At 37.4% G+C, this 22,746-nt stretch overlaps 1 long non-coding RNA gene across 1 annotated transcript; it reads left to right on the forward strand.

Moving 5' to 3' along the window:
* Positions 1 to 1,161: 1,161 nt before the first annotated feature.
* On the forward strand, positions 1,162 to 19,436 carry LOC108300088. Its single transcript, XR_001823244.2, has 2 exons — positions 1,162 to 1,725; positions 18,734 to 19,436. It is a non-coding gene; the product is annotated as an uncharacterized LOC108300088 (long non-coding RNA).
* Positions 19,437 to 22,746: the final 3,310 nt, after the last annotated feature.

Genomic DNA, 22,746 nt, shown 5'->3' on the forward strand with positions numbered 1-22,746 from the left:
AGCTTGCTCAGTAAAGACCTGGCTGAATACAAGGCCATGTGAAGGCAGAAAGTAAAAACTGGGACATACCTGTAAAGTCCTGGAACTTTGAAAGCATTTCCCAAGTCACACTCAATTCAATAGCAAAGTGTGGAAGCCTTAGCAAAACATTTCATCAATCATAGGCTGACATTAAGCTATGATGACCAGGGGTGACCTTAGGAAGTCAGGCTTAATAATGAAAAGAAAAATTATCAAACAAACTTAACAGAGACACTGTATGCTGCATACTACGGGGAAACATGTCAAAGAACTAGCACAAGCCAGTCACTAATACACACAGCAAACAGGAAGAGCGTTTACTCCTAGGGACTGGGGAATCAGAGTTTGGTTAATACATTACATTATCTAAAATATCAATATTAAACAAAAATTATAAGACATGCAAAGAAACTGGAAAATTTTACCAATACATAATACATAGGAAAAGAAGAAGCCAACAGAACCTGTCTCTGAGGAGACAGGTTAAAATGATCTCATTTTAAATTGATCTCATTCTTGAGCATTCTCATTCTTGAGCATAATGAGGAAACACTCTTTAAGGCAGCTGAGAAAGACAGTGTTCAAGTAGTGGTTCTGAGATGTAAAAAAAAATAATAAGAGGGTGGGAAATATTTTAGCTATCTTGGAACATATAAAATTGTGAAAATATGTTGAGAAAGTTCTATACAGCAATTTCCAACTGCTGTATAATAGGTGTTCCAGAAAAAATAGACTAGAAAGAATATAAAATACAATAAAAAAGACTTTTTTTTTTCCTGAGGGAAAGGAAGACTTTAGTCTCTGGCTAGATAAGATTCATACAATTTAAAGGAAACAAGTGGAATTATGAAAATATACAAATTGTTATTTAGCTGTAGGGATGAACAGTTCTACTACAAAATCAGAAAATAAAATAGTAATAAAAATGATCTAATGGCTTCCAAGAGGGAAATAAAGTTTACACATAAAAGGGCAAGAACCAGACCAGAATCAGGTTTCTTATCTGAAATATCAGAAGCCAGAAAACAATGAGAAGGGAAAAAAGGCTGCCAATGTTAACACATGGGGAAGCAGGGTGTTGGCAGGAAAGGCAGTGTAAGGGAGGAGAGATTTGTACTGGGAGGAAGAGACAATGGAGAGAAGACAGCCTGAGCAGAAGCTGTGAGAGTAGACAGACACCAGGGAGAGGGACTGCTAACGATGGTGTTATTTTAAAACTAGCCTTGTGTGGCATGTTTTAAAATTTTCATTCTCACACCTTCCAAGACCTTCATCGCATTGTGAAAATTTTTGAATTTATATTTTGTTTATGTTTTGGTGTAGAACTGTGTGTGCTAAAGGACACAGATTCTACTACTGGAAGTTCAAGGTTCTTATTTCAGGAGGACATTGTTAATGTAGGAATGTTAACTGGGTCATGCTCACCAGTAGGTGGGGACATTGCACTTTAGGAATGCAAGGGAGTTGTTGCTTTCTCTCTTCTCCTTGCCTTGGCAGGTCTGGACTTGAGAGGCCAGTATTCCCTGAGGGGGGTAACTCAGGCACTCTTATTTCCTGAACTCATCCTTCCATGTGTTCAGGATGTGATGCAATCTGAGGTGCAGTTTTGGATGTTTGAGAAGCAGAGAAGCACCGCTGGAGCAGGAGTTAAAGTCTGCTTTTGTTTGAGAACTGAGGAGCTCAGTATTCTACATACTCTCGCAGGTAAGAGATTGCCACTATAACATCACATGCTTGAAACAAACTTCGCTGCTGTCATTCCAGTGCAGGCCACTATCTTTTTTCACATTGAGTGTTCTGCCACCATCTGCAGCATTCTTGATATTTCAGTAAGAATAATATTTTATTTTACAATTACAACTTTAAATTTATCAGGATACCAGTATATAGTTTGAAGAGCAAACAATAGAGATGTATTTTAATGAAAACAAGAGCCCTTCACGCCATTCCTTTCCTCCACTGACATTATCCCCAGCTCAATAGCTTTTAACAGCAATATGTGTATCTTTATGTGGGTGTATTAAGTCAGAATCCATTGACTTCCTATTATGAAAGCAAATAATTTAGACCACCAACAATTGTATGTCTCTGACATGCTTCTTGGGATTTTATTATCTTACTATGTTTAGTTCCTCTGTAGGTAATCCCCCCACCTTTTTTTTTTTTTTTTTTTTTTTTTTTGAGACGGAGTCTTGCTCTGTTTCCCGGGCTAGAGTGCAGTAGCACGATCTTGGCTCACTGTAACCTCTGCCTCCTGGGTTTAAGCAATTCTCTACCTCAGCCTCCCGAGTACCTGGGATAAAAGGCGCATGCCACCACACCCGGCTAATTTTTGTATTTTTAGTAGAGATGGGGTTTCACCATTTTGGACAGGCTGGTCTTGAACTCCTGAGCTTGTGATCCACCCTCCTCAGCCTCCCAAAGTGCTGGGATTACAGGTGTGAGCTCTCGTGCCCGGCTTCCCTGTATTTTGAAACATAGTACTCTATTATTCAATCAGTTATATTCGAAATCTCTTGAGTTTTCTCCTTGTAGATGAAGATAACTGCTAACGCTTTTATTTCCTGTTCTACTTTTTTCTGTGTTTCATATCCCAACTTCTAGCATTTATAATTTATCTTTAATATTTTCAAAGCCAACAGCATTTATGATTTGTTTGTAACCATGTATTTCTTAAACACATATATGCTCACTATTTTTATTTTATTTATTTATTTTTATTATACTTCAAATTCTGGGGTACATGTGCGGAACGTGCAGGTTTGTTACGTAGGTATACACGTGCCATGGTGGTTTGCTGTACATATCAACCCGTCATCTACATAAGTATTTGTCCTAATGCTATCCCTCCCCTAGTCCTCCAACCCCGACAGACCCCAGTGTGCAATGTTCCTCTCCCTGTGCCCATGTGTTCTCATTGTTCAATTCCCACTTATGAGTGAGAACATGTGGTGTTTGGTTTTCTGTTCTTGTGTTAGTTTGCTGAGAATGGTGGTTTCCAGCTTCATCCATGCCCCTGCAAAAGACATGAACTTATCCTTTTTTATGGCTGCATACTATCCCATTGAGTATATGTGCCACATCTTCTTTATCCAACCTATCATTGATGGGCATCGGGGTTGGTTCCAAGTCTTTGCTATTTTGAACAGTGCTGCAATAAACATACATGTGCATGTGTCTTTATAGTAGAATGATTTATAATCCTTTGGGTACATACCCAGCAATGGGATTGCTGGGTCAAATGGTATTTCTAGCTCTAGGTACTTGAGGAATCACCACACTGTCTTCCACAATGGTTGAACTAATTTACACTCCTACCAATGCTCACTATTGAGAATATATTTCCTTTGTTGGACATCTTTTCATTTTCATGAAGGTTCCATTTGCAGTTTCTTTTTTCTCATATATATATATAGTCTACTTTTTATCACATCCTCAGATATTTTGAATATATCAACAATCCTATAAAATGTATGGGATCTTATCCTGTTTATCCACTTCCTGGTGCCCTTAGTTCTCTAGTTTCAATCTAAAAAAAAAAAAAAAATGATTTCCAGGATTGCTGAACAGATGTTATCTTGGGATTCTCTTCATTGTTTTTTGGTTTTTGGTTTTTTTTTTGATAGAAGATACTGTTTCAGGTATCTGATATTTTCCTCTTACTTGCTTTGACTACCTAATTTTGCTGAACCACACCTTCTGTTAATATCTAAAAAAGGATACACTGGAAGCACATTTTCCCAATCTTTGCATTTCTGAGAATCATTTTTATTCTAGATTCATGCCTGAATGAAATTTTGTGGGTTTATAAGTCTGGGTCTAGTCAGGAGAAAGAGGAAATCACACAGTAATGTGAAATGAGAAAGATCAATATGAAGAAATATGAGCCGTAACAAGGGATTTGAGTAATGAGAGACTGGCTAGACAGAAGTAAAGAGAACACTAAAGAATATAGCAGTTGCAGATATAATAGTGCATAGCATAATATGTAATAGCTACTTCCCTAGTGTATTAGTCAGGGTTCTGTAGAGGGACAGAACTAAGAGGATAGATGTATATATAAAAGGGAGTTTATTAAGGCTTATTGACTCACATGATGACAAGGTGAAGTCCCACAACAGACTGTCTGCAATCTGAGAAGCAAGGAAGCCAGTCAGAGTCCCAAATCCTCTAAAGTAGGCAAGCCAACAGTGCAGCCTTCAGTCTGTGCTCGAAGGTCCAAGAGTCCCTGGAAAACCACTGGTGTAAGGGAGAAAGATGAAGGCCAGAAGACAGATAAAGGAAGTCAGCCCTTCCACGGTCCTCTGCCTGCTTTTATCCTGGCCATGCTGGCAGCTGATTAGATGGTGCCCAACCAGATTGAGGGTGGGTCTGCCTCTCCCAGTCCGCTGACCCAAATGTTAATCTCCCTTGGCAACACCCTCACAGACACACCCAGGAACAATACTTTGCATCAGTCAATTCAATCAAGTTGACACTCAGTATTAACCCATCACCTAGGTTAAGACAGAGCATCCAAGAAGGAACCTTCTCCAGTTTTCTTTCCAAGGGTGAGGTCAGACCTTGTTAGGGAGACACATCCATGGCCCACTGAATGGCAGAGTGGTTGCTGTTGTGCTGCTGCTCCGGCAGGAGTTTGCTGGAATCCACCCTCTGGGACTTGTCAGAAATCCTTCCCTTACAGTGTTGGGGAAAGCTGTTCCTATAGAGTTCATGGAAGTGGGGTGGTGGTGGCCTCACCAGAGACTCTCTGCAGTAAAACTGCTAAAGTGGGTGCATGCCTGAGGAAGTTGCCGGGTGCTGGGTGTTGCTGGCTGCCCTACATTGCAAAACCTGGGTGCTGAGAAAGCTGCAAGAGTCTAGTGCTGGAGAAGCCAGCTGAGAATTTGCCAAAATTAAAGACAGACAAAAAATCACAGATTACAGATCTCCAAGAACACCAAGTAGGATTAAAATAATAAAAACAAAAAAATTATATTTAAACTGTAAAAATGTTGAAATACATAAATACTCTTTAGAAAAGCAAAGAAGGATGAAAAAAAGTACAAGTTATAGCATTTTATGTATTTCTTAAAATGGATATAACAGGTAGATATTTGTTAATATGTATTACTAAAGTTAGACAACATAGGAAATATATTTAGATATTTTCAATACATATACAAAGGAAGAAATAAAGTACTACTCAAATCAATAAAAAAGAGTTAAATAACCTAATAGCAATATTGGAAAATAGGTGAACGGGCAATTCACAAAACTCAAATAGCGTATGTAAAGATGATCAACTTTTTCTACAATATTTGACATAGAGTAACATTACGTCATTTTAGTTTAAAATTACACATTTATAAAAATTTGGGAGCACACCTTTTAAGGATTACTAATGAATTGTCTAAAACATTGTTCTAAAAGCTGATGTGGTTTCTGGAAGATCAAGTGTGAGAATATTCAAAGGCACTTTCATTTGTTGAACAAAACACCAAGTGGAGAGATTGAAGATCCCTGATTGCAAAAGGATCCAAGTGTTTAGAACAGAACTGAAATCCTGAATAATGGTTCTCTACATGTAGCAGGCAGAGCATGTGACTAGTGGAAAACAGGGGTTTATGTAAACAAAAGCAGCCTAGATTTGGGCATCAAATTCGTTAATTAATGTATCCATTCATTTGTCAGATAATTATTTAGCTCCTACGAAGTGCTGTGTACCACTTCATATAAAATAGTCAACAAGGTAAAAATGTCCCTACCTTTATGGGCTGTATCTAGCAGGAAAGAAAAAATAATCACATAATAAACAGATATGCAGTATTAGGTGGTGATTCTTGCTATGAAAATAAAAATGAAGAAAGCTGAGTCAGAGGATAGAGAAACAAAGGCTTACCAGTAGTAAATTTCTATGCAAGCCATGGCAGGCTCATTTCAAAAGCAGAAATATTTTATTATATTTTTCCTTGGGTTATTAGTATCAGACATGAGAATAGTGCAGTAAATCTACTACCACAGATTTTTGCACTTGTTCTTATTTGGAATAAAACGTATTGTCAAAGAATGAAGCAGGAAGACTGGGCTTATCTCCAGTCTCCTTGTAGTACAGAATATTGAGTCTGATGTGCAGACCAGCAGATCCTTTGCATATCACCTGCATCACTCCCTCATCCCCTCTATAAGCTCACAGCAGGAGGAACTATGTTCATGTACATAATGTGAACTCATCCCCTGGCAGCTCGTTATTGGTGCATAGTGAGCATCCGACTGGTCTAGGAAAAGAAGCCCTCCCCATAGGAATCTGAAATCAAGACAGGTGGATCCCATTTAAATCTATAAAATCCCTAGGGCAAAGGAGAGATGAACTGAGAACATCTTGGCAGGGACCATTTTGTACTATGTGAATTTGAAAGCAGAGATATGTAAAATAATGAAGATAACAGGCAGAGAAAATTAGAGATAAGAAGTAAACAGGATTTCTTGTATAACACACAGTGTACTATCCTTAGATCAATTCTTTTATTTATCTTCTTTGTCTTCTGTGAGTTATCCCTTTGTTATGATAACAAATTTTATCTTTTTGATGAATCGAACTCAGGCACCTGTGTTTCCCATGATGCCATGCTCTCATGATGGCTCTGATTTATTTAACATACAGATGATCATGAGTGTGGATTTCAGAAATGCAGTGAGTGGACTCAGTTACTGCTTGTTAGTGAGTCCATGAGCTGATATGACTAACAAAGGTCTGTGCACATGAGGATTGAAGTTTTTATTTGGATGGAGTTAGTGAAGAAATTAAAGGAAAGTACACCATATTCCATGGCCAAAAATGTCAAATAATAAAGTGTTTATGTGAGATGTTTAGGCTTCAATATGGGAAGTATGTATGCGGGATGTATGGACTCTAATTTGTTTAAATTTTTTATTATTAATATTTGTGGCCTCATAGTAAGTGTGTATATTTATGAGGTACATGAGATGTTTTGAAAAAAGATGCAATGTGAAATCAGTAAATCATGAAGAATGGGTTTCCGTACCCTGAAGCATTTACCCATTGAGTTGCAAACAATCCAATTACACTCTTGAAGTTATTTTAAAATGTATAGTTACTATTGACTACAGTTGGCCTGTTGTGCTATCAAATAGTAGATCTTGTTCATTCTTTCTATTTTTTACCCATTAGCCATCTCCATATCCCTCCCTCCCTGATCCCTCACTACCCTTCCAACCTCTGGTGATCACCTTTCTACTCTCTACGTTCATAAATCCAGTCATTTTAATTTTTAGATCCCATAAAAAACTAAGAACATGTGGCCTTTATCTTTCTGTGCCTAGCTTATTTCACTTATGGAACTTCCATGCCTGTTGCTGCACATGACTGGATCTCATTCTTTTTTTATGGCTCCATTGTGTATATCTCCCACACATTCTCTTTATCCATTCACCTGTTGATGAATACTTAGGTTGCTTCCAAATCTTAGCTATTGTAAACAGTGCTGCAACAAAAACAGGAGTGCAGATGTCTCTTTAATATACTGATTTTTTTCTTTTGGGTTGTACTCAGTAGTGAGTATGAGAGCTCAACTTTTAGTTTTTTGAGGAACCTCCAGACTGTTCTTCATAGTAGTTGTACTAATTTACATTCCCACCAACAGTGTCCAAGTGTTCTTTATTTCATGTACTTGCCAGCATTTGTTATTGTCTGTCTTTTGGATATAAGCCATTTTTAATTGGGGTGAGATGATATCTCATTGTAGTTTTGATTTGCATTTCTCTGATCGTCGATGATGTTGAACACCTTTTAATATGCCTGCTTGCCATTTATATGGCTTATTTTTAAAAATGTCTATTCAAATCTTTTGCCTATCTTTTGACAGGATTATTAGATTTTTTTTCCTATAAATAAGTTGTTTAAGCTCCTTACATATTCTTGTTATTAATTCCTTGTCAGATGGGTAGTTTCGGGATATTTTCCCCCATTCTGAGAGTTGTCTGTTCACTTTGTTGTTTCCTTTGCTGTTCAGAAGCTTTTTAACTTGATGTGATCCTATTTTTCCATTTGTTCTTTGGTTGCCTGTGTTTGTGGGGGATCACTCAGAAAATTTTTGCCTAGACCAATGTCCTGGAGATTTTCCCCAATGTTTTCTTATAGTAGTTTCATGGTTTGAGGTCTTACATTTCAGTTTCCAATCCATTCTGGTTTTATTTTTACATATGGTAAGAGAAAGGAATCTAGTTTTATTCTTCTGCATATGAATATCCAGTTTTCCCAGCAACACTTATTGAAGAGACTGTCTTTCCCTGTCTCTACTAAAAATACAAAAAGAATAATTATGGGCATATACTAAATATAGACACAAACAAACTCGTAAATGTTTGAGGGAAATTATATTCTGCTAGCTAGGATAAGAAGAGTAGTTTTTCTATGTTTGGTGTTTTTAAAAGTGCTTTCTTTACTCTGATTAAAGGTAATTTAAGGTGAAAAAAAAAAAAAGAGAGACCGTCTTTTCCCCAGTGTATGTTCTTGGCACCTTTGTCAAAAATGAGTTCACTGTAGATGTGTGGATTTGTTTCTGGGTTCTCTGTTCTGTTCCACTAATCTATATGTCTGTTTTTAATGCCAGTACCATGCTGTTTGGGTTACCATAGCTCTATAGTATAATTTTAAAGCCAGTAATGTGATTCTTCTAGTTTTTTTTTTTTTTTTTTTTATGGCTTTAGCTATTCTGAGTCTTTTGTGGTTCCATATAAATTTTAATTTTTTTTCCATTTCTGTGAGAAATGTCATTGGTTTTTTTATAGGGATTGTGTTGAATCTGTAGATTGCTTTGTATGAACATTTTAACACTACCGATTCTTCCAAGCCATGAACATGAAATATGTTTCCTTTTTTTGTCCTCTTCAGTTTCATTTATTATAGAGATTTTTCACTTCCTTGGTGAAGTTAATTCCTAGGTATTTCATTTTATGTGTGGCTTTTTAAAATATAATTACTTTTTAAATTTCTTTTTCACATTGTTCGCTATTAGCATATAGAAATGCTACTGAGTTTTGTATGCTGGTTTTGTATCCTGCAACTTTATTGAATTTGTTTTTCAGTTCTAACAGTATTCTTGGGGAGTCTTCAAGTTTTTCTAAATATAAGATCATATTCTTTCTAAACAAGAATAATTCAACTTCTTTTTAAATTTGGAAGCTATTTATATCTTTCTCTTGCCTAATTGCTCTGGCTAGGACTTCCAGTACTATGTTGAATAACAGTGGTGACAGTGGCATTCTTGTCATGTTCCAGATCCTAGAAAAAAGACCTTCAGTTTTTCCCCATTCAGTGTGATATTAGCTTTGGGTCTGTCACATATGGCTTTCATTATGTTGAAGCATATTTTCTATATCCCCAGTTTTTGAGAATTTTTAACATAGAGGGATGTTAAATTTTATCAAATCCTTTTTCAGCATCAATTAAAATGATTACTTGATTTTTATCCTTCATTGTTTTGATGTGATGTATCACATTAATTTGTGTATGCTGAACCATCCTTGCATCCCAGGGATAAATTTCACTTGGATGTGATGAATAATCTTCACAATGTGTTGTTTAATTCAGTTTACTAATGTTTTGTTAAGGATTTTGCATCAATATTCATCAGATATATTGGCCTAGTTTTTGTTTTGTTTTGTCTTTTTTGATGTGTCTTTGTCTGGTTCAAGTATCAGGGTAATACTGGCCTCATAGAATGAGTTTAGAAGTATTCGCTCATAAAATACTTACAGAAGTATTCCCTCCTCCTCTATTTTTTGGAATAATTTTAGTAGGATTGGCATTAGTTCTTCTTTAAATGTTTGGCAGCATTCAGCAGTGAAGCCATGAGGTCCTGGGATTTATTTACTGGTACACTGTTTATTGTGACTTTGATCTTGCTACTTGTTATTGATCTTTTTAGGTTTTGGGTTATTTGCTGTTTCAATCCTGGTAGGTCACCTATGTCTAGGAATTTGTCCATTTCTTCTAGATATTCCAATTTATAGCATATATTTGCTCATAGTAGCCACTAATGATCCTTTGAATTTCTACAGTATCAGTTGTAACGTCTCCTTTTTCATTTCTGATTTTATTTACTTGGATCGTCTCTCTTTTTTTCTTAGTTCATCTCGCTAAAGATTTGTCAATTTTGTTTAACTTTTCAAAAAGCAAATTTTTGTTTCATTGAGCTTTTGTATGTTTTTGATTTCATTTATTTCTGCTCTGATCTTTACTTTTTCTTCATCTAATTTTTGCTTTGGTTTCCTCTTGTTTTCTGTTTCTTTAAGCTGCATTATTAGATGGCTAATTTAAGGTTTCTCCTTTTCTGACATAGGCACTTAGAGCTATAAACTTCCTTGTTATTGCTGCTTTTGCTGTATCCCATGGGTTTTGGTATGTTGTGTTTTCATTGTAATTTGTTTCAAGAAATGTTTCAATTTCCCTCTTAATTTCTTCATTGACACACTGATCATTCAGGAGCATATTGTTTAATTTCCATGTATTTTTACAGTTTCCAAAGTTTTTCTCGATATTAATTTCTAGTTTAATTTCACTGTGTTTAGAGAAGATACATGAGCACTTTGGGATACCAAGGTGGGAGGATTGCTTGAGCTCAGGAGTATTAAACCAGCCTAGGCAACAGAGGGAGACCCGGAAGCTGTTCAAATGGGATTGAAAACTGTGTATGTGTTGCCTTGACTGTAGAGGGCATTGCAAGCTTGGTGAAGGTGAATAAAGAAAGAGATTAGATAAAGCTGAGTACTCAACTTCCAGCGTTGTGTATCTCATTGAGACCAATAGTTCCACATACAGATTTCATTTAACACCTGCATTTTTAAAGTCAATCACAATAGACCTGTCAGACCATCTTAGAATTAGAACCAAGAACAAAAGAAAAAAAGAGAGTTTTTATTGTATTTTAGATCCTTGGGTGACAATTGATTTTTGGGGGGCTTCAAAGGTTAAATGTAGATATAGATATAAATATGAATATCAACATGTTTAGAAGTTTTAGATCACAGTGAATGTGCTACTTTGTAACTCCTTTCAAATTTAATATATGACAACTCTATCACTAAATATCTTTCTAAAACATTGTTTTGAAGGACTGTATATAATTGTGTCATAATTTGTACCTAATTATTTAAATTTTGAATACTGATGGGAATTGATTGAAAGCATTTTGACTGAATTGTTGGTTCTTAACTCCCCTCCTGCATCTTGGCTCTACTTCCCAACTAAAAAATGGAAAGTTTCTTTTTGGATATATGAGTACACAAAAAAGGTGAAACTTCACATTATGGTATGTCCAGTCTCTTTTACATTGCATTTTGTTTTTGTTTATAGAGGTAATATTTTATAGGCTCATGTAGATTTTTTCATTTTATTTGTAATAGTATAAAACTGAAAGAAAACTTGCAATAATAAGAATAGTAGTTTGTATTTAAACATTTTTTCTGAAATTGCACATATCAGAGAGCTCTTTATACTTAGGTACTTCAGTGTGTATTTCATAAGAAAAGGATACATTGTTGTACATAACCAGAATATAGCTACCAACTTCATTACATTTAATTTTAATAATCTAATATATTTGAATTCTCATTGTCATATGGATTTTGTTTGAAAATCCTCAAGCCCCAAATTATATTTCCATCTCTGAACATGCCCCATCTCTTAAATCATTTATGTCTTTACACTGCATGGTAAATTTTTCTAATTGAAACACTATATTTCTTTGTGGAATTTATTCCTTGAAATTTTATATTTCTATTGGAAGTTTAAATGGAAATTTATCCTACATTCTCTCACCCTCCCCATCTCCCCCTACTACTATATATTTTATCTGTGCTTCTTATAGCTTGGACTGCCTGAGACAAGTGGCTCTGCGTCACCATACGCTTCTCATTGGTTGGAGAAATACTCATTCATTAATATTAGTTGTTTCTTCTAATCAGAGCTTCTGCAAAGCCCCTTTATCATTATCCTTTCTCTTCAATCACAGTCTTACCTAGCAACCTTTTCCAGTACCCAGATAGTTCCTTTCCTCCTGCAAGAACTAAGTGTATGTAAGTCTTCTCTTTTGTTACCTAGTTCATTTTTTTTTCACATATGAGGATCCTGGATATTATTAGGATATATTTCTGATTGGATTTTGGAAAAATATGCTTTCTTTCCCTGCAAAATGTATTTCCTGTTAAGCTCTCAGAGTAAATTTTGAAATGGTCTACCCACAGATCAGTCCTCTGATATTAACTAGTATTATTCTGGCTATAAAGGATATTTGTTCAAACTATTTTCTGATTAGATTATCCAGGGGATATAGTTAAGAGCGCCCCTATAATTTTCAATAGATTACTTGATTTTAAAAAAAACCTAATGTTTCAAGGACATTGATAATTTCCTTTAGAAGTTTCTCTGAAAACGTACAAGCAGACAGGGAGTCCATATTAACAGGCTGGGTCTAAAGTTATGTAGTGTGAGTGAGGACATGAGGTGTTGGGTCCAGAGACAGGCCACATGCAGAGAACCAGAACAATGTTTCAAAATCTGCAGATGGCTGAGTCTGGTGAGTAATCCTGTGTGAAAGAGGATGCCAGAAATGAGCAACCAAAACCTTAACAAAGACTGAAAACACATCCCAAAGTAGAAGCCAAAATAAACCCACCTTCCAGGCAGCATACCCAGGCCTGACACACATGCTAGAATGGGTTTTAGAAATGGAATAACAGGATAAAAAAGTCAATAAAATCATGGGAAAGATTAAAGTGAAAAATTTCATAATATAAAGTCCATATATCTCATTAATTTCAGTACATGCAAATAGACTAAACTTGTGACTCAAAGACAGAGACTGACAAATTGAATGCAAAAACAAAAATTCAGGTTTTACTGTTTACAAGGCACATACCTAAAGCATAAAAGCCATTTCAGAGATTGAGTGTAAAACACAGAATGGACAGATTATGCAAAAGCCAATTCTAAGAAATAGTGTTTATTTATTAATGTCAAAAACAATTTTTAAGGAAAAAGGTAAACATTCAAGAAAAACATAGGCTGGGCACAGGGGCTCGTGCCTAATCCCAGCACTTTCGGAGACTGAGGCCGGTGGACCACTTGAGCTTATGATTTCCAGACCAGTCTAGGCAACATGGAAAAACCCTGCCTCTACAAAAATAAAAAATGAGCTGGGCATGGTGGTGTGTGTCTGTAATCCTAGCTGATTGGGAGGTGGAGGTGGGAGGATGGCTTGAGTCCAGGAGGCAAAAGTTGCAGCGAGCTGAGTTTCCACCACTGTACACCAGCCTGGTGATAGAGCCAGACTTTGTCTAAAAACAGAAAAGAAAAGAAAAACATAGCAACTATAATATAGGTGCATCTAATAAAATAGCCTCAAAGACGTGAATCAAAATCAATGTAATATTTAGGTAGAAAGCACTAAATCTACCATTTATAGTATGATATTTTAATATACATTTCTGGATACTACGTAAGTCAAGCAGGCAAAAGTAGGATAAAAAGATCTTAACACAATTAGTAAGCTTGACCTAATAGACTTGTAAATATTAGAAAGTTATTGTCTACGTTCTCATATATGTGCCAGGTGGTAGATTCACCATTGCCTACTACATTATTGAAAAAAAAAAATTAAAAATAAAAAACTGGCCAGGAGCAGTGGCTCACACCTGTAATCCCAGCACTTTGGCAGGCCAAGGTGGGTGAATTACCCAAGATCAGGAGTTTAAGACCAGCCTGGCCAACATGATGAAATCCTGTCTCTACTAAAAAAAATAGAAAAATTAGCGGGGCGTGGTGGCATGTGCCTGTAATCCCAGCTACTTGGGAGGCTGAGGCAGGAGAATATCTGGAACCTGGGAGGTGAAGGTTGCAGTGAGCCAAGATCATGCCACTGCATCCCAGCCTGGGTGACTGAGAAAGACTCTGTCTCAAAAAAAACAAAAACAAAAACAAAAAACTAAAATTAAAAATAAATAAATTAAAAACTATCCTTGGACCAATGATGACATTGAAGAATAAAACAAGCATTAGAATAATTCAAAATCTTTTCACCTTATATGTATATGCCCGAGAGAAAGAGGATGAGGAGAAAAAGAAGATGACGGAAAGAAGAAGGGGAAGGGAAAGGGATATTGGGGTCCATTTGACTCTATACAAACAGCCACGACTTTTGTTTTAATATACATAGTCCTAAAAGCCGGCCAGTGTATGATAAGCTTCCTTCCCAAATCACTCTTGATTTTGAACTTCCAAAAATAGGCAAAGCCATTCAACTGATGGAATTGAGTTTACAATCACCTGATTCTTTCTTTCCAGCCTGTGATCATTTTTCTCCTAGTTCCCATGCTCCTCCATCTTCACCAGAGTTCTTCCATTTAGTCCTTCATATTTATTTCCGATTCTTCCCTCCCTTGCTCTGTGCTCCCAGCAGCAGATGACCTGTATGGATTACCTCCTGGCTTCTTGTTTGCTATGAGCAATGAAGAGCTTAATCCGGGGATCAGAGGAAGGGAAGGAAGTGGACCAATTTTCCCCACATTCCATCTCTGGGCAGGTCATGGAAGCTTGGCAATTTATTAAACCAGGGGGTCACATCAGCTATCCGCTGACTCCCTCAACATAGCACTTTCTGCCTCCAGGGTCCCCTCATCACTCTTTCCTCATCTCTTCAGGCTTGAGGGTGTAAACAGGACTTCTGTTACCTGCTGTCCCTAGTCCCGGTTACTTCTCTGTCCCTCCTGTTTGCCTACACTCTGATGATCTTAGCTTTGTAAATAGAATTTTTATTAAAACTCTCTTCTAATTAGCAAATTTGAGTTTGCCATCCTTTTCCTGCCAGGAACCTGACTGATACAAATTTAAACTCAAGTTCCAACTACTTCCCTCCTCCCAGAATCTCCTACTTGCTGCCAGGGCCAAAAACTGAGTAGTTGTCCTGATAGAAGCATGAAATCCTAATGCCTGCTACCAGTCATGAGGCCATGTCAGAAAACACCAATAACTTCTATCTGTAATGCTCAATAAATGAAGCTCCAGGGTCAGGGATAAAACAATGATAGATGCAGGAGTCAGGTAAGAGGTCAGGTCCCTGGAGAATTTCCAAACCGCCTGAGCACTGAGAGTATCGGGTGGAGTCATGGGAAGTTCCCGCTGCGTGCAGTGGGGAGGAGCGTGGCCTCTTCAGTTCCTGTGTGGTGGCCTGGTCTTCAGTCTGTAAGGTGGAGGCCTGCTAGCAGCACTCCCTCTGGCTTTGCTGAGAGTTCCTCTTTCTTTTCTTCCTTTTCACCCAATAAACCCTGTGCTACTCACTTTTCAATGTGTCAGTAGGCCTAAATTTTCCTGGTTTTGTGGCAAGATCCAGGTATTTTCTGCAACAACACGAATTTAATTTTCAGAGTGGGGAGTGAGTGGCAGAAATGCAAGAAATCAGGCTACCCATCAATATTGTAATGTGAGATCTTTTGGGGAGTGTCTACACTAAAAACATAAAATGATAGAAAATTATCATAATAAAATACACATAAAAGCGAAAGACTCAGAAAGGAGATATGTAGATATAGAAAACAAAGAGGGAAATCTCAGCCACAGCTGTGAGTGGAGGCTGAAACAGAGTATTTCATGGAGATCCTGGTAGAGGATACAACACACTAAAGAAACTAGAATGATTCTAAGCAGACCTGCAGTGATGTGCTGGAGCAACTCCTATGGCTTGCAAGAGCCAATTGTTCTATGAATTTTCAAATCAGTTGTTAAGCATAGCCATTATAAAAAATTAAATTGTGTAAACTTACAATTAATATTAAAATAAAAGATACATATGAAAAACTCATTACTTCTTATTTTACTACATGTTACAATTGTTCTAGCTCTTGAGGTTATTTGCATCTATGTAAATGTGTATTGGAAACGTTACTTAAGGGTGATCTACTACATATCTCTTCCCAACTCTGCATTCACTGAGAGCACACTGGTGACTTGCAATTGGCTACAGTGGGAGGATCATGCTACGGAAATTACTAAATGTTATAAATCAGGGCATATCTTATTGCTTTGTTGATTGCCTAGATCAGAGGTCAGAAAATTTTTCTTCAAGGCAAATAGAAAATATTTCAGGTTTTCAGATTATACAGTATCTATCACAATTATTCAGTTCTGCCATTGTAAGCTAAAGTTGCCATAGATAATGTACAATTAAAATAATATGGCTGTGTTCTAATAAAGTTTTATTCATAAAAAAAGGTTTCAGGCCCACTGCTTTTATCTGGTTCGTGTTCAATCTGTGATGGGGACCACTGGAGATCAGACTGCCCCCGGAGTTGAAGGTCACCAGAACCAGTTTCACAAATGGTCCAACAAGACTAATGGGTCCTGGGGCTCAAACTTCTGGCTCCAGGGACTCAAACTGCCATTACTGCATAGTATTTGGTATTGGGAAAAGCTTTCCTTTCTCTCTTTCCTTCCCTAAGCTCAAACCAGGAAGGGCCTTACACCATTCTCCTTTCAACTGCCTTTGCAGTAAAAGTTACAGGTATCGACTGCTGTATACATCACACTTGAGTCAAAGCTTGGAAAGCTGAGGAAGGAACCCCTGACAGCCTAGAGAAATGTCCTGGATAGCAATGTGAAGAAATAGGAAATAGTAAGCTAAAAATCATAAAAGTTAAGTAAATGAGTGAGAGCTACTCATCCTGCTCAGTCCCATCCCTACCTAACCAGATGCTTCAGCCATTTTAATTTTCCTCTCATGATTTGCCACCAGATATTAGAACTTCTTTTTAGTGCATACTTACAGAAAGATTTTGATTGTTCATGGGATTACATTTGTAACTTCATAGACCTCAAAAGGGAAACTCTATATCTTGGTGAGTAAAATTTTAGATAGAAATTATCTACTACCCCATCCTTACAGGAATTGTTATACTCACTCTACAGTTTGCAGTAGGACTATATACTGTAGCACCCCACAGTGCGATATCAAACAAAGAATCTCCATTGCCATAGTGTTTTGCTTAATTATTATTCTTAGAGCAAGGATAATAGTTACCAACAAGAAATAACTATGAAGTTTTACTGTTACTTAGTCTGCTAGGACTTTTTATTGAGTTTGGTAATATGTCAAACCTTTTAGTTCCTTTGATATCAACCATCCACCCTAGCTATGCAGGGAAGGTTACAAAGAAAAGAGATTTTATGCAAGAAAGGATGCTGTATGGTAAATTCTTGTCCTGAAGAAAATAGGTGGTTGTTTAAAAAGAGGGATGTTTAGGACAAGTAAGAAAGCTTAAGCATGTCATAGATGCTCTGCATAAGTTGGAAAATGATTAATAATTACGGGGAAAATTTAGTCAAAGTTAACACTAAAGTTACTCTAGCCACCCAATTCAACACCACTTGTCCTAAAAAGAATATTACTTTTATATTAACGTTTCTGGTAAAGTACAGCAACAACATCTGGTGAAGGCAAAACAGTACTACAACTCACTGGAATGGCTTGCAGGTGTCAAATAAACTCTACTGTCATGGTTGTGGGCTAGAGCACCTCCACTAGTAATGGTAATCTCAATACTCATATTAGAACCCTATATTCTAAAGCTTGTAAAATTTATCTCTTCTATCCTAGAAGCTATTCAATTCCAAATGGCTCTGCAGATGGAACCACACATGGACACATCATTTTTCTGAGGGCCCTTAGATCAACTGCAGGAGGAGCTCTGGCTGCTGTTCCCCATATGGCACCCCTTTACAGCAGGAAGTGGCCAGAAAAGTCATTGTCCAATGCCCCCTAACAACAACTAGGGATACCACTCCTGAAGGGGGAAATATGACACAGAAGCTAAAAAAATTATTTAGGCAGAGGCCAGGCACAGTGGCTCACACCTGTAATCCCAGCACTTTAGGAGGCCGAGGCAAGTGGATCACAAAGTTAGAAGTTTGAGACTAGCCTGGCCAACATGGTGAAACCCAGTCTCTACTAAAAATACAAAAATTGGGAGAGCATGGTGGTGCACACCTGTGATCCTGGCTCCTCAGGAGGCTGAGGCAGGAGAATTGCTTGAACCTGAGAGGTGGAGGTTGCAGTAAGCTGAGATTGCACTACTGCACTCCAGCCAGGGTGACAGGGCAAGATTCCATCTCAAAAAAAAAATTTAGGCAGATAGTGAGGGTAAGAGAGTCCTCAGCAGGGTTTCCCTTTTAACAAAAAGCAGCTTCAAAATAATTTCTTTTTCTAACAAAGAGCAGCCTGAAAATAGAGCTGCAGACATAAGGAAGCTGGAAGCTTGCATGGGTGAATGCTGGCAGCTGTGCCAATAGAAAAGGGCTACCTGAATTCCAGGCAGGTTCAACATGGAGGCTCCATCTTCCCTTTACTTTGTTACCACGTGTACATTAAAAAGCAAGCAACATGGCACCAGCCAGGCAGAGAACAATTGGCATAATAAAATATTAGGGTGGCATGGCCAGCTTCTTCACATGCTATGCAAATAGCACACCTGGTCCAACTAATCTTTTGTGCCCTATGTAAATCAGACACCACCTCTTAATGCTAGTCTATAAAACCCCATTCATTTCACCACAGAACTGGCTACCCATTTTTTCCAGGACACCTCTACTCAGGAGTTTTTCTCTTTCTTTCACCTATTGAACTTCCACTCTTAACCTCACTCTGGTGTGTCTGTGTCCTAGTTTTCCATGGCTGTGGGACAATGAACTTCATGTATTACCCCAGACAATGACATCGATTCAGCAGGACTGCCACCAAGATTCCAGAACTGTAGAGCTACCAACATCCAAAGAGCTTGGAAAAGACAGGATGCCTGACTCTAATCCAGAAGAACAGCCACTTGTGGAGTGCAACCAGCAAAGCCATGTGGGCAGGGCTGCCTGAGGACTTGAGGGCCCAACTCCTGCCACAGTGTGCTCAGGATGAGGGACACAGGCTCGGAAGAGATTATTTCCAGCTTTAAAACGGAGTGTCTTCCCTGTTGGGTTTTGGACTTCCTTGAGGCCTGTTACTCCTTTCTTCTGGTCTAATTCTCCTGTCTCAGCATTGTATCTTAGCGGTAGATAACTGGTTTTAATTTCACAGGCTCACAGATAGGGATTATTTTGGATTTCTGAGTTGATACCAGAACAAGTTAAGACCTTAGGGATCTGGGGATGGAATGAACGTATTTGCATGTAAGAAAAATACGAGTTTTGTTGGTGAGGGCAGGGGTGAAATGCTATGGCCTAAATGTTTATTCCCTCTAAAACTCATGCTGAAACTCAATCCCCACTGTAACGGTATTAACAGAGTGGAAAATCAGACTATGATATTTCAGGGGTGGAACCTTTTGCAAGGCAATCATTTGTAAGGATCTATTAAAGTAACTCCCCTTCATTTTTATCAATAGCTATTCTGTATATTTATTACTCTTGAAAAAAATTAGAAATATTTTGTTAACAAAACTATCTTAGTGATACTCAGATTAAAGCATCACAAAGTCTGTGTATTTTGTTTGGAAAATTGACACAAATTGTCCTGTTCAAGAGTGCGGTACTTTTATTTATCAAACTTCTTTCTTTCCTTAGGTAAACTTCTGTTCTTTTCTGTGGGTTGCACACATGACTAGTAGACTGCTTTGATATTTTCTATATTTATTGCTCTTTTAAGTGATTTTTTTTTTCTGGGACAGACGTATTGGCTTACTCTGCCAGAGACAAGTGATGCTGCTTTACTTCTCATTGACTGGAGAGAAAAGTATTTAGTGGTTTAACTTAAGCACGGCTTCATGGACCTTTTTTTTTAAAGCAGCATCCCATATTTGGTTACACTCTGGTCTAGTAACCACTTCCTTTAAGCAAGACAACCTTCTCCACCTGCAAGAGCCAGGCATGTGATTTAAAAAAACTTTCTTTGTGGTCACTTAGTTATTCTTCTTCCTGCTTTGAGTGTTTGTGCTGCTAGTTTCATGTATTCACTTCCAACTAAAGCCATTCTTTACAACTTATTATAGTAAGTTTTGATTCACAGAATATTTTAGGCTGTTCTACAGTATAATAATTTCCCACAAATGTAAAGAATATAGTTCTAAGTATCAATAAAAAAACATGTAGAGTACTCATATTTAACTTTCAAAAGGTAGTATTTCCATAGGTGCTTTCAGGATAATAAAAGCTGATTTGATTGATACAGACTTATGGGACAATACGCGAGAAGCCGGCTCTGCTCCAAAGAATAGGATGAAAGGTGGGCAGGGAGGATTTATATGGTTTGAATTCCAGACACACAACCTAGTTGCCTAATTTGGCATCATCCACCAGCTTGAATATTTTCATGAGATTCTATCTTACATCTCTGGTAATACTAAAACAAAAAATCAGGACCACTTCAAGTAAGTCTAGCTCAGGAAAAACCATTAAAATAGTTATATTCTCCATTAATTTTTTTCTACAATTATTTTTTCTTCTTTTTGTATTAATTATAATAGGCCAGAATGCTACAATAACTAGACTCATAAGTGTATGATGGCCGAAATACAGTAGAATTTTACAACTCACTAGTGTAATAGTAGGAAGACCCTGATGATTTGTGAGTAGCTCTTCTCCAGCTGGTGATTCAGGGATCCAAGCTACTATACTCTAATATGGTGGCTTTCATTTTTTTTTTCCTGTGAAAATTAACATACTTTAATTTTTGTTCAAGAAGGGAGGTCAGGAAGAGTGTCCAGTTGTGATCTAGGAGATTAAGGCAAGACAGTTAGTGAAATTTGCTACAGTGTCCACTATGTTGTCATTATGACTGTAACTAATATTCATCTCCTTCACAAGCTGCTCCTGAGTCCCCTCATCCTCTGAATTTAGTATAGTTTGTTTTTCTGTTTGTGTGACAGAGTCAATTTTTCCAGAAGGGTCTATACTATTATTTACCCTGTCCCTGCTGGATTTTGATTGTTTTAGTGTCTACTGCTAGTCATTACCATTGCATAAAAGTATTAAAATATTATTGCTGTATTTTTCTCTAATTTGTTCCTGAGACATCTCTCATGAGAATGGCTATCAACTCTAGTTCTCCTTTAATGAAAAGAAATATGCATGGGCTCAACAACCAGGACTACAGTCAACAGCTAACAAGGATCATCTTCTTAATAGCATTGCTGAGTTCCACCCTGCTAGCAGTAGACGATGACACTGAACTCACCCTATGGCCCCATTACTTGAGGAGATCAGCCAGCCAACTGGTGTCAGGTTGATTGTATCAAAACCTTCCACCTAGGAGGGAAAGTGATTTATTCTTTCTGGAATTGGTATACACTTTGGATATGGATTTGCTATTCTCACCCACATTGCCTCCAAAACCACTGCCATTCAAACATTTACAGGATGTTATGTTTAATATTGCTCAAGACTAAAAAACCCATTTAGTAACAAAGAAGATGTAGCAACAGGATAATGGTATATACCCCATTCCATAGGTGTAGCCAGTCCAAAAGAATAATTGAGTGGTGCTAGCTGGAAGACACTGCCCTCTAGGATGTTGTCTTTGACTGTTTGTGTTGCTGTAACAAAACACCACAGACTGGATAAATTACAAAGATTAGAATTTTATTTTCTCACAGTCCTGGAGGCTGGAAAGTCCAAGATCAAGAGGCTAGCATCTAGTAAGAGCCATCTTGCAGTGTCCTCACATGGCAGAAAGTGAATCACATGGTGGAAGGTGGAAGGGCAAGGGAGCACTTCCCTTGACCTTGAGTCCTTTTGTAAGGGCCCTAATCTTATCTTTGAGGGTCATGTCCTCATGACTTAATCATCTTTTAAAATGATCACATTAGAGACAATAGGGTTAGACTTTAATATATAAATTTTGGAATTTTGAGTCATGTGGTTTGTTGAATTGTCTTCTTTTTGTCTTACCTAACAAACACATTGAAATTTAACTTCTCTCCCAGATAGAGCTGTCCTAGAGAGTAAAATTTTGGCAGAAATAAACTGGACACAGGTCAGAAAAAAACCACAAAAGTGCATTCCAGTATAAACAAGTTTCCTGTGAGAGGAGCCCTTGGTTACAGATCAGACACAGGCATTAGACTATCTTCCAGGACAAAGAAGCATCCCATGAAAGGCACACTGTAAACCTCCCACACAAATTCTCTGGAGCTCCAGCAAAGCAGAACTAGTTCATAGCTGTTCTCATGAGAGAGACCTCAAGACCAAATTAGGTGAAAATACAATAAGTACTAAAACAATTATAATCCATCAAGGAGAGGATAAACAAGAGCATAAATCCTTCTGGGATTATATAGTCTCTATCACCAAATGAGAATGACCATCTAATTTTTAAACCTGCTGAAGTCTAGTTTTAAATGTAATACTTCAATTGCATGATAGATTGTGGTTGGTATGCCCAAACTTACGATTCTATGAATCTTATAACTCTCAGCATTATATGGACAGTTTAAGTCACACGGTCACTTAGTGTATTAAATGCCTATCAGGAAGAAATGCACACGTGGTTGTAGTTTTAGAACAGATGAGTTCATGCAAAGTTACTGTTAGATAAGTTTTCCAGTGGTTATAATCTGGAACATGTAATATGAATGAAGCGATCAGAAGAGTTTGACTTGTGACTTACACTTTAGATCATGATAGAGTAATTGGTGAGGTCAACACTTTGTATGTCCTGGGCAGCTTTCTTAAGCTTTGGGAGACTGACTCAC

This window comes from Cebus imitator, unplaced genomic scaffold (assembly GCF_001604975.1).
Source record: "Cebus imitator isolate Cc_AM_T3 unplaced genomic scaffold, Cebus_imitator-1.0 Scaffold24, whole genome shotgun sequence".
Lineage (NCBI taxonomy): Eukaryota > Metazoa > Chordata > Mammalia > Primates > Cebidae > Cebus > Cebus imitator.